At 34.7% G+C, this 13,562-nt stretch overlaps 1 protein-coding gene and 1 long non-coding RNA gene across 14 annotated transcripts in view; one reads left to right on the forward strand and one right to left on the reverse strand.

Moving 5' to 3' along the window:
• The window catches only part of LOC128313906 (uncharacterized), a 57,905-nt gene extending 50,773 nt beyond the window's left edge, over positions 1-7,132 (reverse strand). Inside the window, exon 1 of the long non-coding RNA XR_008294997.1 lies at positions 6,398-7,132. This is a non-coding gene — a long non-coding RNA (uncharacterized LOC128313906). The remainder of the gene's footprint in view (positions 1-6,397) is intronic.
• The window catches only part of ADGRL2 (adhesion G protein-coupled receptor L2), a 619,307-nt gene that overhangs the window by 380,996 nt on the left and 224,749 nt on the right, over positions 1-13,562 (forward strand). The window lies entirely within an intron of this gene.

The raw sequence follows: 13,562 nt of genomic DNA on the forward strand, positions 1-13,562 counted from the left end.
TTATTCAAGTGTAATTTCCTTAGGGGTCATAAACAACTTCACTCACTATCTTTTTTTTTAAGGCTTTTTGGAGAAGGTACCATATTAAAAATTTTTTTTCTTGTCATGTTTATTTATTTTTGAGAGACAGAGAGAGAGGGCGGGGGGGGGGGGTGGGGGAGAGGGGGAACGGCAGAGAGAGAGGGAGGCACAGAATCTGAAGCAGGCTCCAGGCTCTGAGCTGTCAGCACAGAGCCCCACCCAGGGCTCACGAACTCACGAACCATGAGATCATGACCTGAGCCAAAGTCAGAGGCTTAACAGACTGAGCTACCCAGGCACCCCAGAACTTCACTCACTAAATGTTTGTTATCCAATATTTGGCTTTCTGTCTCTTCTTCAAATCGTCACACTCTTGGACTTTTCTTCTACTACTAGAAAAAGCAGAAAAGGACTTTTCAAATCTATCACTTTCTTATCGTAATTTAAACTATTCTAGTTGAAGCTTTTGAGGGAAATGCCATTGAATACAATACTTAAAAGCAAGTATTTGATGCCTTATGTGTACCTTTTGACACTGAATGGCATCATGTGAAGAGTGAAGAATGAAAGCAAAGAATGTAACAAAAAAATAACATTCCATAAAAGAATACTCCAGAAAGTAGATATTTTATTGCTAGGGTTGTTATTATCATTCCAGGCTCTAGCGCAGTAGAGGATCTGGGATATTTATTATATGAATGAATGTCTCTATCTTTGCAAGAAAAAAAATAATTTATACTCTTCTTATACCTAATTATTTGCCATGGAGTCATTCTTACCACAAATTTTTCTCTGTCTCCAAGTAATTGCTTTTCCCAGGATTTTTAAATTAGGATTTGTTCCCATTTTATCAAATGTAGGACCTACAGTCATCCCTTAAATTGTTTGGCAAGTTCAGTGGTAACACTTATTCCTCTACTTATTGTAGAAGTGAGATTTCCAGAAACATCTTAAAGATAGAGGAACAAGGCTTAGAGAACTTAAAAAAAAGGCACTGTCCTTGCAGAGTGATGTAAGAGGTAAGGAGGTTAAAAGACAAAACTGAACAAATGAGTTCGGGGAGAAAGCTAGCCTTTTATAGAGTAAAAGGAAACAGAAGTACTTTCGGCCAGCCTAATGAGGGGTTTTGAAATTGAGGGTCCTTAGAGGAAACCTGGAATTAGAACAAGTTAAAAAAGTAAAGAATGTGGGGAGTGAATGGAGAGGGCTTGTTTGTCTAGAGTTGGTGCCTTAATAGAAAAACGGCAGGCCAGCAGCAATGCTGTAATGATAAATTGGCATGTATAAGAATGCAGGCAGGAAAGCACAGTGCTAATGACAGTTAGAGATTTTTGTTTTTAAAGGAGCACATGAACTAATCCAAAGGAGTTACTTAAAATTACAGTTTGCTCTTTTTCTCTCTCTCTCTTTCTCAGAATTGTTTAAAGAGAAGAGGGAGAGGAAAAGGAAAGGTGTAATTTATAGGATGTACCTTAGGAACTATTATTAGAAGAATAAAAACGAGAACTACTGGCAAATGTAAGTGCATTAGAAATGCAGTAATTAAAAGGTTCTACAAGAAAAAAGGAAAATCAGAGCTAACAGTCTTCTATTAACCTACTGTGATTTATAACTCACATTTTATTTTTTTTTCTCCCAGTACAAGTTCTCTGTTACCATGTATAATAGTCACATGCAGTATTTTGTTGTTGTAACCCCATATATGTAGTAGTGAGTGGATCTTAATTTGTTTTTTATGTGCCTCTAGTTCATCAGCTTCAATTTCAGGGAAAAATTTCTCTGTGCTTTGAATAGCACCCAGCATAGCTACTCTGTGTTAGCAACTGATGTCTATTTTGGTAATACAGCAGTTATCAGTAAACGATCAGAACAAACAATGAAATGCATTATAACACTGAAGGAAAGGAAAGGACAAGGATAGATGTAACTGGTGATGAAGTGTATTTGTTCTGGGAAAACTGAGATGGTTATGTAAATGTTGGGAAGTGGGAAAAGATATATTAAAGATAAATCTAGGAAATAAAGTGAGAATAAGATAAATGCAAGGAGTGTGATGAATCATTTCTTAAGGAAATTAACCTAAATTCCTGATGGAGGTTAAGCATTCTCTGAACACATGAAAGCACTTGTGTTTCTAAATGTTAAATTAAGATCTGCTCAAAATTTCACGAGAAATCAATACTTATTAAAATACAGAGCATGCTTAGCAATGTTCTAAACACTACAACCATGATCCCATTTAAAATATTTCTAAATTGTGTAGGTAGGAACTAATATAATCCTCATTTTACACATGAGAAACTGGTGTATAGAGATACAAAGAAGCTTGCCCAAAGTCATACAGGTTGTTAAGTGGTAGAGATTTCAAATACAGGTTGAGTCTGGCTTCATACTCAGGCTGACTCTGGAGTCAGGCACTGGTAACTACTGTATCTTCTGTGTGTAGGAGAACCAGAAAGATAAACTGTTACTGCGGCAGCTGCAATTTTTACAAAGAAACCAGTACTGGTGTTCATGTAATTCATTGAAGTAGCATACCTAGCACATGTTGCTAAGAAAAATGTTCATGTTCTCTATGCCAAGGATGAAGATGGTCTCTCCTAGCCTTATTGCAGTTCATCAAATGCTGCTCAAAGTCCATGTCTCAAAGTGCCTAACTGATTACAAGGGAGTGTCTGAGGCATTGGTGAAAATAGAGCAGAAAAGAAATAGAAAAAGAAAAAAACAACAACAAGATACTCCTACTTGGGTTCTTCTTTCTTCTGCTGTGTATACAGTCTAAAATGTCCCTGGTTCCAGCTCAAATTAAATCGCATGAAATTATGTTTGAGATTCATTTTGTGTGCTACTTGAGAAATGATAACGTTTCATGAATTTTTTAATGTTATCTCTGATAGCCCTTGCACCGCATTTGTCCCAAGGATATCACCGAAAATAATTTGAGAACAAACCAAAGAACTTTAGCACCTTAATCATTTAGCATTGAGTTGGTCACAGGAGAGGCTGGGGATGGATGAGTGCAGTCACCCTGTTGGTTTGGAGGGGAAGCTCTCAGAAGACAGTAAAAATGGAGGCCTTTTTATCCTGATCACTAAATGCATCTTTTCCTGGTAATCCTTGGTTACTGGAGAATGAAAGACCCAGGATGAGGGTAGGAAGAGAAGATTTTATATTACCAGCATTTTATATTAACATTTTACATTAATATTTTTAGCAATATGAAATTTATAAAATGCATAAGCAGATATAATCTCTCTTGATCTAACTCCCTGAAACGCAGATAGCTGTGTATCCTTGGAAAAGTTGCCTATTCTTTCTTAAACATCAGCTTCCTCAATCGTAAGATGGGGAGAAGCAGAGATTCTCCTTAGACAAGTTATTTAAGCCCTCTGTTCCTCAGTTTCTTCATTTGTAACATGAAACAACAGTAGTAGGTCAAAATGTCACTTTGCTGATATTCAACAGTTTTTCACCTACTGAAATGGCACTTTCACATAGTTCAACCTAATATCTGTGGTATTATTCTGAAGATGAATACACTTAAACAAGGGCCTAGCTCTTAGTACAAACTCAGTGTTAATTTTATAAATGTGGTCTCAGTTCATCCTTATAATAGCCCTGTGACAGATAATTGGGTTCCGCCTGTGGATATAAATTTATGTGAAAAAATGTAAATAGTATACACGGATTTACAAGGGTGGGGGATCGTAGCTTTACAACAAATACTTCTGCAGTGTAACCCTTTGTCTTGTGCTTTCTGGACTGCCCATTGTATCAGCCAGCTAAGAAGGTCTCTAAACTGCTTTTCCCTCCCATCCAAATTTGCCATCCACTGGATGGTTCACTAGTTCTGAGGTTTCAACAAATACTCGTGTGACTTCATTTACCTTATAAAATGGCTTAACGCCAAAAAAATGAGTATTCCATGCTCATCGACTTAGATAGGGTTATAAAAGCAGAGAATACACAGTGATAAATACAATCAAAGTTCAGAATTATTTGTTTGTATATTCTGATTATTTTGGAAATAATGGAAAGTTTTTCATTTTGGTTTTGATTTCTAAGACACCAATTATAAACTCCTTGCCAAAGAACATTGTGCCTTTGCAAATATGTGTGTACAACATATATATACTAAATAGGTATGTATTAAAGAGGAATAGTTTATTATAATTAAAAGTATAGAATGCTAAATATTATGGAGGCAAAATGAGTAAATTGAAATTATTTAATCTATATTTTATAAAATGCCTTTGAGAATGAACTAGAAAAGTTACATGAATATTTTGTATAGAATTCTATATTGTGAATTCTATATACTACATAAAGGTCAATGTATTATCATAGTTAGCAAAACTTATTGGATTTTTTTCTAATAATTTAAATCGAATAATAGTGATTTGGGGTCCTCTTCTCTCTAAGAAACTAATTCAAACTTGTACATTATTATTATTTATTTGAGAAATAATGTGGAATGTGCCAGGGTTTTTCTCATAAAATGTATTTTTGCACATATGCAACGTCTAAATGATTAAGATGTAGACATCTTTTGTGAACCCTATCAAAAATAAGGATCAAAAGAGAAATATAATGTAGCTATTTCTCCTATCCTTCTTTTTTCTCAAATATAATCATTTGAGAGGATTACTGTAATTTTTGAAAGGATTGAAATGAACAGAACAGTAATCTTAGTGAATAGGAATTTTAATAATTGAGTATTCAACATATTCTCTTATTTGACTGAAAAATAATTTTTCCTTTAATACTGTGTGTGTATGTGTGTGTGTGTGTGTGTGTGTGTGTAGTGAGAGAGAGAGAGAGAGAGAGAGCGTGTGTGTGTGTGTGTGTGTGTGTGTCAAAACACACGACACTGGTATTTTTTTTATTGGCTTTGTTTGTTTTAATTCTAAGATCTTGTTTCTAAATGGTGACTTTAGACACAAACTAGCATCATTTTCATTTTGCCAAAGAGAAGACTGGAGATAAGAGTGTAGGAGTTATTTGCCCAAAGTTATCTAACAAGGACTGGGAAGAGTTTAAATCAGGTCTCAAAATTCTTGTCTTTTACATATAGATGATAATAATTTCGATTGACTAATCTATCCTAGAATTTAACCACTTTCGTTTTCTTATTTATCTTTCTTTTAAACTGATATACTATAAATTCTTGAAATTCATACCAGTACCATTAGAGTAGACAGATATCTACTGAGCTAAGGAATAAAATACCAACTATTGTTTCAGAATAATAGAAGGCTTTGGGACCATATCCATAATTTAAATTATTAAAATAGAGTCGCCATTTGTGGGAGTTAGTACAACATATACATCTGGAAAGTGGCTAACGAACAATAGAAAGATTTACAGATTTTTGTCTATCTCAATCACTTCATTTTCCATTCATTGTTGCTCAAGGATACATAAGCTTTATCACTACACTGTTTGAAGTAGAATTCAGCTACTGTGAAAATATTTTTTAGCAAAAATAACTTTTACACATTATGAAGAAAGTGTTAAGTGATGTAGAAAACCCAAGCAATATAATAAAGTTTCTCTTTTAATTTAAAAATTCACTCAGACTGCTTCCCCAACTAACCCTTTCTTTCCCTTTTACCTTCCTCAATTTACCATCTTTTTTTTTTAATGTTTATTTATTTTTGAGAGAAAGAGAGAGTGTGAGCTGTCAGCACAGAGCCAGATGTGGGGTTTGAACCCACAAACTGCTAGATCATGACCTGAGCCAAAGTCGGATGCTTAACCAACTGAGCCACCCAGGCATGCCCCCAATTTGCCATCTTGATTGATATTGGTCCAATCTGTGCAAAATGACTTAGATGCAACTAAAAGTTCATTGTAAATTTGATCCAAACATACTAAAGAAAACCAGCAAACAAATAAGAGGATAATATAATTCTCATCCTGAGGAAAAGAATGTCACTGGGTAAATGGCAAACTGATGGCAAGAAAAAACTAAACTAACCACCTGTCTAAGGCAGCTCCCCTAGCTTTCCTTATTTGTCTTCTTAGCACTTATAATAACCCGGAAAGCACATATTGCCTGTTTAGAACAGGAACTTAATAGATTTTTATTTTCTTAAACAGACTCTGACACATATAGATGTTTCCTAAATATCTGTTGAAGGAATAAATAAAATAGAAATTGGTTGTCTGGGGAATAGAGTTTTATGGTTAACTGAATAAAAGTATATTTGTTGAAAATATTTCTAAAATGTCTGTAGTGAACATGGCAGTATTTAGATTGTGATTGAGTTTCATATTCCTTTTTTGGGTCATAATTCTGAATATCACTTGTTATATAGTATAATATATAAGTCATGGGAGTTACAGTAAAATCCATACTGACTTTATGACTGACCTTGTTTTGAATAAATCTTCAGTTTGGATGTGATTTCTTATAATTGGCCAATTTCCCTGAAAGGCAAGTAAGTAAAATATATTGATTAATTGAGAACTGTAGTTAATTGGGTTTTTACTAAAATTCATTTATACTGGCACAGAGTAGTAGGTACTCAATAAATATTTGTCAAATATGTGAAGTCTAGTTAGTTAAGATAGACTTGTTATTTTGTTTTTAGTTTCTTAATAAAAAGATAACTTTTCGATTAAATACATAATATGCAATAACATTAGAAACCACACAGCAGGCAACAATTTAAAAGAATTGCAATTTCTTCTTATTCTCTTCTTTTTTACCTTCCTTTTCCTCTTCCCTTATCCTTCCTTTTTTCCTTTCCTGAACAATCAAACCCTAAACTCATTAGGCGGGAACAAGTTAGGTTGGCATCCATAGGGAGTGTGGGCGGGGAAAGCCTCAACAGCCTAAAGAGCAGTGTTGGAGCTCACGAAGGATGAGAAGAAGTCTGGGTGGAGACTGGGATGTTTAACAGCAATAGGATATTGGTTACATGTGAGGAAATAGATCAAATAAATATATTAAGGATAATTGGGATATAGCTTTTTCATTGTTGAAGAAAGTAGTTAAAAATATGAAAAGAGAGCAACTATATTAGATCATGTGGCATTGGTTTAGAAATCGAGGTTTCAGTGTGCAAAAATACAGATTTGAAGGGGTAAATGCACCCTGATGTGTATAAAGTATTCCCAAAAATGCCAAACTATGGAGAGAGCCCTAATGTCCATCAACTAATGAATGGATAAAGAAGACGCCATATATATATATATATATATATATATATATATATATATATATATATGGTGTGTGTGTGTGTGTGTGTGTGTTTATAAAATGGAATATTACTCAGCCATCAAAAAGAACGAAATCTTGCCATTTGCAATGAAATGGATGGAGCTAGAGTATATTATGCTAAGCAAAATAAGTCAGTCAGAGAAAGACAAGTATCATGTAAGTTCACTTATATGTGAAATATAAGAAACAAAACAGATGAACATATAGGAAGAGGGGAAAGAGAAGGGAGGAACAAGCCATAAGATACTCAGTGACAAAGAACAAACTGAGGGTTGATGGAGGGAGGGGAGTGGGGGATGGGCTAGAAGGGTGATGGGTATTAAGGAGGGCACTTGTTATGATGAGCACTGGGTGTTGTATGTAAGTGATGAATCACTGAATTCTACCTCTAAAATCAATATTGCATTGTATGTTAACTAACTAGATTTTAAATTAAAAAATAAATTAAATTAAAATGGAGGTATCAGTGTGAACTCCTAATGTATGGATATAGATACAGACACAAATATACGTCAATATGTGTATACATGTACAAATAGCTGATAGATAGATAGACAGATTTTTTTTCCTGCATATATTTCCTTAGTTCCAGATCCTGAGAACAATGACATACCCAAAACAATGGGAACACCTGCCTTCCAAATCTAAATACCATCTAAAGAAACTAGGACTGCTTGGAGAAACAGCTGTTTGCATACCCGGGGCATGAAAAAGACAAAAATAAAGTGTATCTTATTGTGCCCCAAATACGGAAGTACTTGAGGTGCCTGGGTGGCTCAGTCAGTTGAGTGTCTCACTTCAGCTCAGGTTGTGATCTCATGGTTCATGAGTTTGTGAGTTCAAGCCCTGCTGTCAGTGCGGAGCCCACTTTAGATCCTCCACCCCCTCTCCCTGCTCCTCCCCTGCTCATGCTCTCTCTCAAAAATAAACATTTAAAAAATATATGGGAGTACTCAAAACAATGCCAGGGACATGTCAAAGAAAGAGGTCAGACTAAAGAGGATCACACTGTGCATATCTGAGACTATTTGAAGATCAAAGTGAATAATAATAAGAGCAGATTATAACCTATTGGATAAAATGGATATCCATGAGTCTATATATATAAATATATATATAATATGTAAATATAATATTATATTATTATTATATTATATATATGTAAATAAATAAATAAATTGAAATTTAATGTACTTCTCCACAATATACTTACTAAAAACAGAAACAAAATCTTACAATGATCACCTTAATCATGAAATCAATACTAACATCACAAGTGATGTGCCAACTGATAGGACACTATGAGATCCATCCACCCTCACTTTCATGATGCTGCAAAGACAGATAATCTAAGTCCAATAATAAGAAAACAGAAGATAAGCCTAAAATGAGGAGCATATTACAAAATAATAAATTGTAATTTTTTTAGTTTCTTAAATTTCTTAATTTTTTTAAATTTTCAGACCCATGAAAATAATGGGAAAACTGAGGAAATCTTCTAGATTAAAAAAGACTAAAGAGTTTAAAAACTAAATGCACTCCTTAATTCTGGACTGGATCCTTTTGCTAAAAAGAGCATTGTTGAAACAAATCGCAAAACTTAAATGCAGTCTGAGGGTTGAATGGTAGTGATGAATCAATTCTAATGTTGGTGGTTGTATTTCATTTATAAAGGAAAATGTGCTTGTTTCTGTTGAAAAATATGTTCAAGTAGTCATAGTAATGAGTTGTCATTACTCACAGATAATTCAGGAAAGACTTGACTTGTATTGCAGTTGCAATATTTCAAAGTAAGAAAATAACTTTTAAAAAATTCAAATTAAACACTGTCCATGAAATTTTGTCATAATCCTAAAACAGTTTTTAGGTTATAGAAAAGTATTTTATATTTCATGAATTTGTATAATACAATTGGAGGTATAGAATGCAGGGGGGTTCCCCCCATCCCCTTTAAAAATAAAGTGGAATAATAATGAAAAAGGACAATTATGCTTGGTGGGAGTTCCAGTGAAAACAATTAAGACCTCCCAAATGTTTGGTACTCATGGCTGTAGTAATGGCTTTCTGTTTTCTTTTGTTTAAATATTAAGTGCCTCTTTATATATTTTAGTAAGAAGGAACCAATTCTCTATGATAGGTATTAAAATATAAATGCATATTATCTTAGAAAATTAAGATTCTTCCTGAGGGGCAGAAAACTTAGTAGGCATATGTGTACAGATAACATTTGTATATTTACTTACATTACTATAATACAACCTTTTAAAATAATATGTCAAATAATAGATTATAATGTTCCCTCCCTGCATGAACTTGAAGTAAATTCTAGCAAGAACTGGCCATGCAGCTCATGGATAAAGAGAAGCCTAAGAGGAAGGATATCACTGCATCCATTTATTTATTTATTTGCCTATTTATTTATTTTAACTTTATTTAGTTTGAGAGAGAGAGAGCAGGCAGGGCCAGAGAGAGGGAGAGAGAGAGAATCCCAAGCAGACGCCACACCGTCAGCGTAGAGACCAATGCGGGGCTTGAATTCACAAACTGTGAGATCATGACCTGAGCTGAAATCGGATGCTTAACAAACTGAGCTGCCCAGGTGTCGCTGAAGCTATTTACTGTTATCAATGTTGACTATCTTTTAAATAATCCTTTCCCTGTTTTGAAGAATACTCTTTATTCTTTTGTGGAATTGAATTGTGGGTATGAGGGTTTTGGTGTATGACTAGAGAGATGACGTATGGGGGCCCCAGGTTATCTGAGATTTGCTGTCCTTTCACTGAAAAAAATTTCTCATATCTAAGTATCTGCCAGCCTTGGGGAGTTCCTCCTGGCCAGGCATTGCAATGTGTTAACAGAAGCAAAAATATAACAATAAGCCTTCTTGCATTTCATGGGCTCTCTCTTATGAAAAATTAACTTTTCACAAATATGATTTGAAGAAATTTATGGTGTTCACTTAAGAAAACACTCAGAATTCCATGTTACTGAGGACAAGTTAGGCTAAGATCAGTAACACTGTGCAGCGGATTCAAACTACAATTTTGCTCTAAAACTATGGAAACTTAGACAAATTATTTAATCTTTGTGCTTCATTTTCTTCATATGTAAAATGAGGGTAACAATAACACCTATATCATAGGATTATTATGAACATTAAATGAGACAGCACATGTAAACTGCTTAAAGTAGTACCTAGGACATAGGAAACGCTCACTAATTCCTATCTGTTATTATAATTATTTGAGATCAAGGAATTAAGACAAAGATATCAAGCAACAATGGAAGCTACACTAAGAAATCAGTGATTTCTTAGAAGACATTGGACTGATCATTCTCTGAATAAATATATTTATTTCCATGTAGCCAACACCATATTAAGGCATGCAAGTACTCTTTTTTTTTTCCATCTGTAGAAATGGGGGTGATAATAGCAGTATTCCTCACAACATTGTTATAAGGATTTAATTATAAAACTTAGCAATTTACCTGCCACTACTAATAAGCACTCAAAAAACACTAGTTGTACTACTATTGCTAATTATTATTATTATTATCTTTATGATATAATAAGATCAGAGTCTGAGACATACATGTGAGGGTATAATTACAATTTTATAGTATGATAAGAACAGAAGAGCTAACATTTCAATTATTTTTAAGAAGGAATGCAGTTTTTCCAGATGGAGAGGAAGGGAATAGCATTCATGAATTCCCCATGTGTTTTACCTAAACTTGACTTGTTTTAAAAAATAATCAGTGGGCCCACAGTTATTCCACTGAGAAAGTACTTTTGAATTGACCATGTCCACACAAACTAATCAATCAACAGGTAATTGAAAACCAAATCTGTGAAATACGCAAATGAAGTGTAAGACAGCCTCCCAGCTGATTTTCCTATATCCACACTCTGTCTTCTTTAGTATACTTTTCATAAGGTTGACACACTAATCTTCTTAAATGCAGTTTTCATCATGCTATAGCTGTTGGAGAATATAGTGTTCGTTCCCGAATGCCTGCTGCATCAAGCCCAAATGACTGTGTCTAGCTTTAAGGATCCTCCACAGTCACATTTCAGAGTATAGCACCAGCACCAATATCACCTGGGAACCTGTTAGAAATAGATAATCTCACACCTCAATCCAGACCCACTAAATTAGAGTCTGCAGTTTAACAAGATCCCCAGGAATGCAAATTAAAGGTTGAGAAACACTGCTATACAATATCCATTAATCTAAAGCAAACAAAATCACTCACCCATAACACAGCCCATGGTCCCATCAAGAAGAATGAAATCCTTTCATTAATATCTATGTATCCAAACAATCCCTTTGCTCATATTCATAACACCATTAGAAATACCTTATTTCCTTCCCCTCGAGTATCTAAATCCCATCCATTCCTGAAGGCCCTGTGGAAAAATCCTCTATCTTCCATCAAACGAACACCATTTCAAGCCACACTAACCTTGCTGAAAAATTCTTGCGTTTATGTCAATACCATTTCATTGCTCTTATTTATTATCCATTAAATAATCATTTTCTGAATGCTTATTATTGTTTACCAGGCACTGTTGCACTGGTTAGAAAACAAAAATGCAGACCTTCCTTGTCTTCATTAAGCTCACAATCAGAGCAGTCAAGGTTCAGTAGAGATACCTTAAGTTCCACAGACAAGAAGTGCAAATGGGTAGATGTACAGGTGCAGGGCCATATTGGGTAAAGCAACCTGATTTGTGCTTTTTTATTGTTGTTAGGACTACTTAAATGAAGGAAGTTGAAATTTATTAAAACCTTCTGTGGCACAAAATAGATGAAATGTTTTAACTGATAAAGAGAGATTGTGCTTTGTTTCATGTTAATTTTATAATCCTGTAGATGATTAATTTTTTGTAGGACAGCAACATGTCTTTCTTCATTCATTCAACAAATACCAGAAATTTTCAAATAGCTCCTATTTGTCCTTTTCTGACTCTTTAAGCCTCAAACATGGTATGCACTAAATAAATACTTGTTGATTGAAGACAGTCTTTGATCTCACGTTGGAGACTAGGTTTACACACATGGAACAGCCATTGTGCAAATGCAGCTTTTCCTCCTACTGCTTTTCATGACATAAGGAAATGTTCACGAATTTGCAATGACACTTTGGTTTACTAGGAGTGTCTTTTGGATCAAAAAGTTCCTCCAGGGTGCCATGGAAGTTTCTGTTTCTCTGCAGCTAATGTTTTCATTCACCAGAGACTGTTTTGGGAGTATAGCCAACCAAATGGAATTGGCTAGTAAAAGCTTTTGTGGGTGAGCATTTCGGAAACAAGTTTCAAGACCATTTGCCAGCAAAACCTCAGCAGGTAGAATTTTAAACAACATAAGTTAATATAAAGGCTTGATTTGAAGAAGCCTGGAGGAGCAGGAAAGAGTAAAGTGAAGTATGTAACATCCTACATTCTTTGAGGGTAAGAATTAAAGTTAGTTTTCCTTATTGCAAAACTACTCATCAGCTCCTTGGATAGAAACAGATGCTTCTGGTAGACAGGCATTCTCCAAAAGATCTCATGCTCCAAACAACAGCACTGGAGTACATTAAGGTTAGATATTATTATGTAAGACCTTTTGTGAGCCCCTTGTATCCTTCAATGTGATTTGAGAGAAGGATAACATAAGGAAACGTCAAAACCCAACTAAGTAAAAAGACGACTTCCAACTAACGTAAACTGGAACTCTATAGGATCTGGTATTATACAAAAAGTGACCATCACTTTGACTAAAGAATCAGCAATTTCCTTATATTTATAATCTTCGAATTACTTACAACTTTCCCTTATCTTAATCAGCCACCTTGGCGAAGGTGAACATTCCCACATCATGTGCAATTTTCTCTTCAACTTTTAATTTCTCTGGGTACAGGAAAAAAGCTCTGGGCCCTTAATTGAGCAATTACTATTTCTTAAGTGAATATAGAGTTTGAGGATAGTGCCAAAATCTTCCTTTCATCCAGAGAACAAGTCTAACACAGTCAGCGGCATACACATTGTCTGGCAACACCCCAGCTTTAGGTTGAAGAGCCAAGTCAAGACTGAAAGGGAAACTCATTCTTCACCCCTAGTCACTCCCTGGCATCTACTGAGGTTCTTGAAAGAATGCCAATTAGGACCGATTTACATGTCTCCTTGGAGATTTTAGATAACTCTTCACTCTAAGAACTGTTTGTTTTTCTCATTTAGACCATTTCTCCAGAGTAGGATTTGCAAACTTGCTGCTGAATATGCTGTTTGCAGATCACTGCTAGGTTTCCATACTGACATAAAGCACTG

This window comes from Acinonyx jubatus, chromosome C1 (assembly GCF_027475565.1).
Source record: "Acinonyx jubatus isolate Ajub_Pintada_27869175 chromosome C1, VMU_Ajub_asm_v1.0, whole genome shotgun sequence".
Lineage (NCBI taxonomy): Eukaryota > Metazoa > Chordata > Mammalia > Carnivora > Felidae > Acinonyx > Acinonyx jubatus.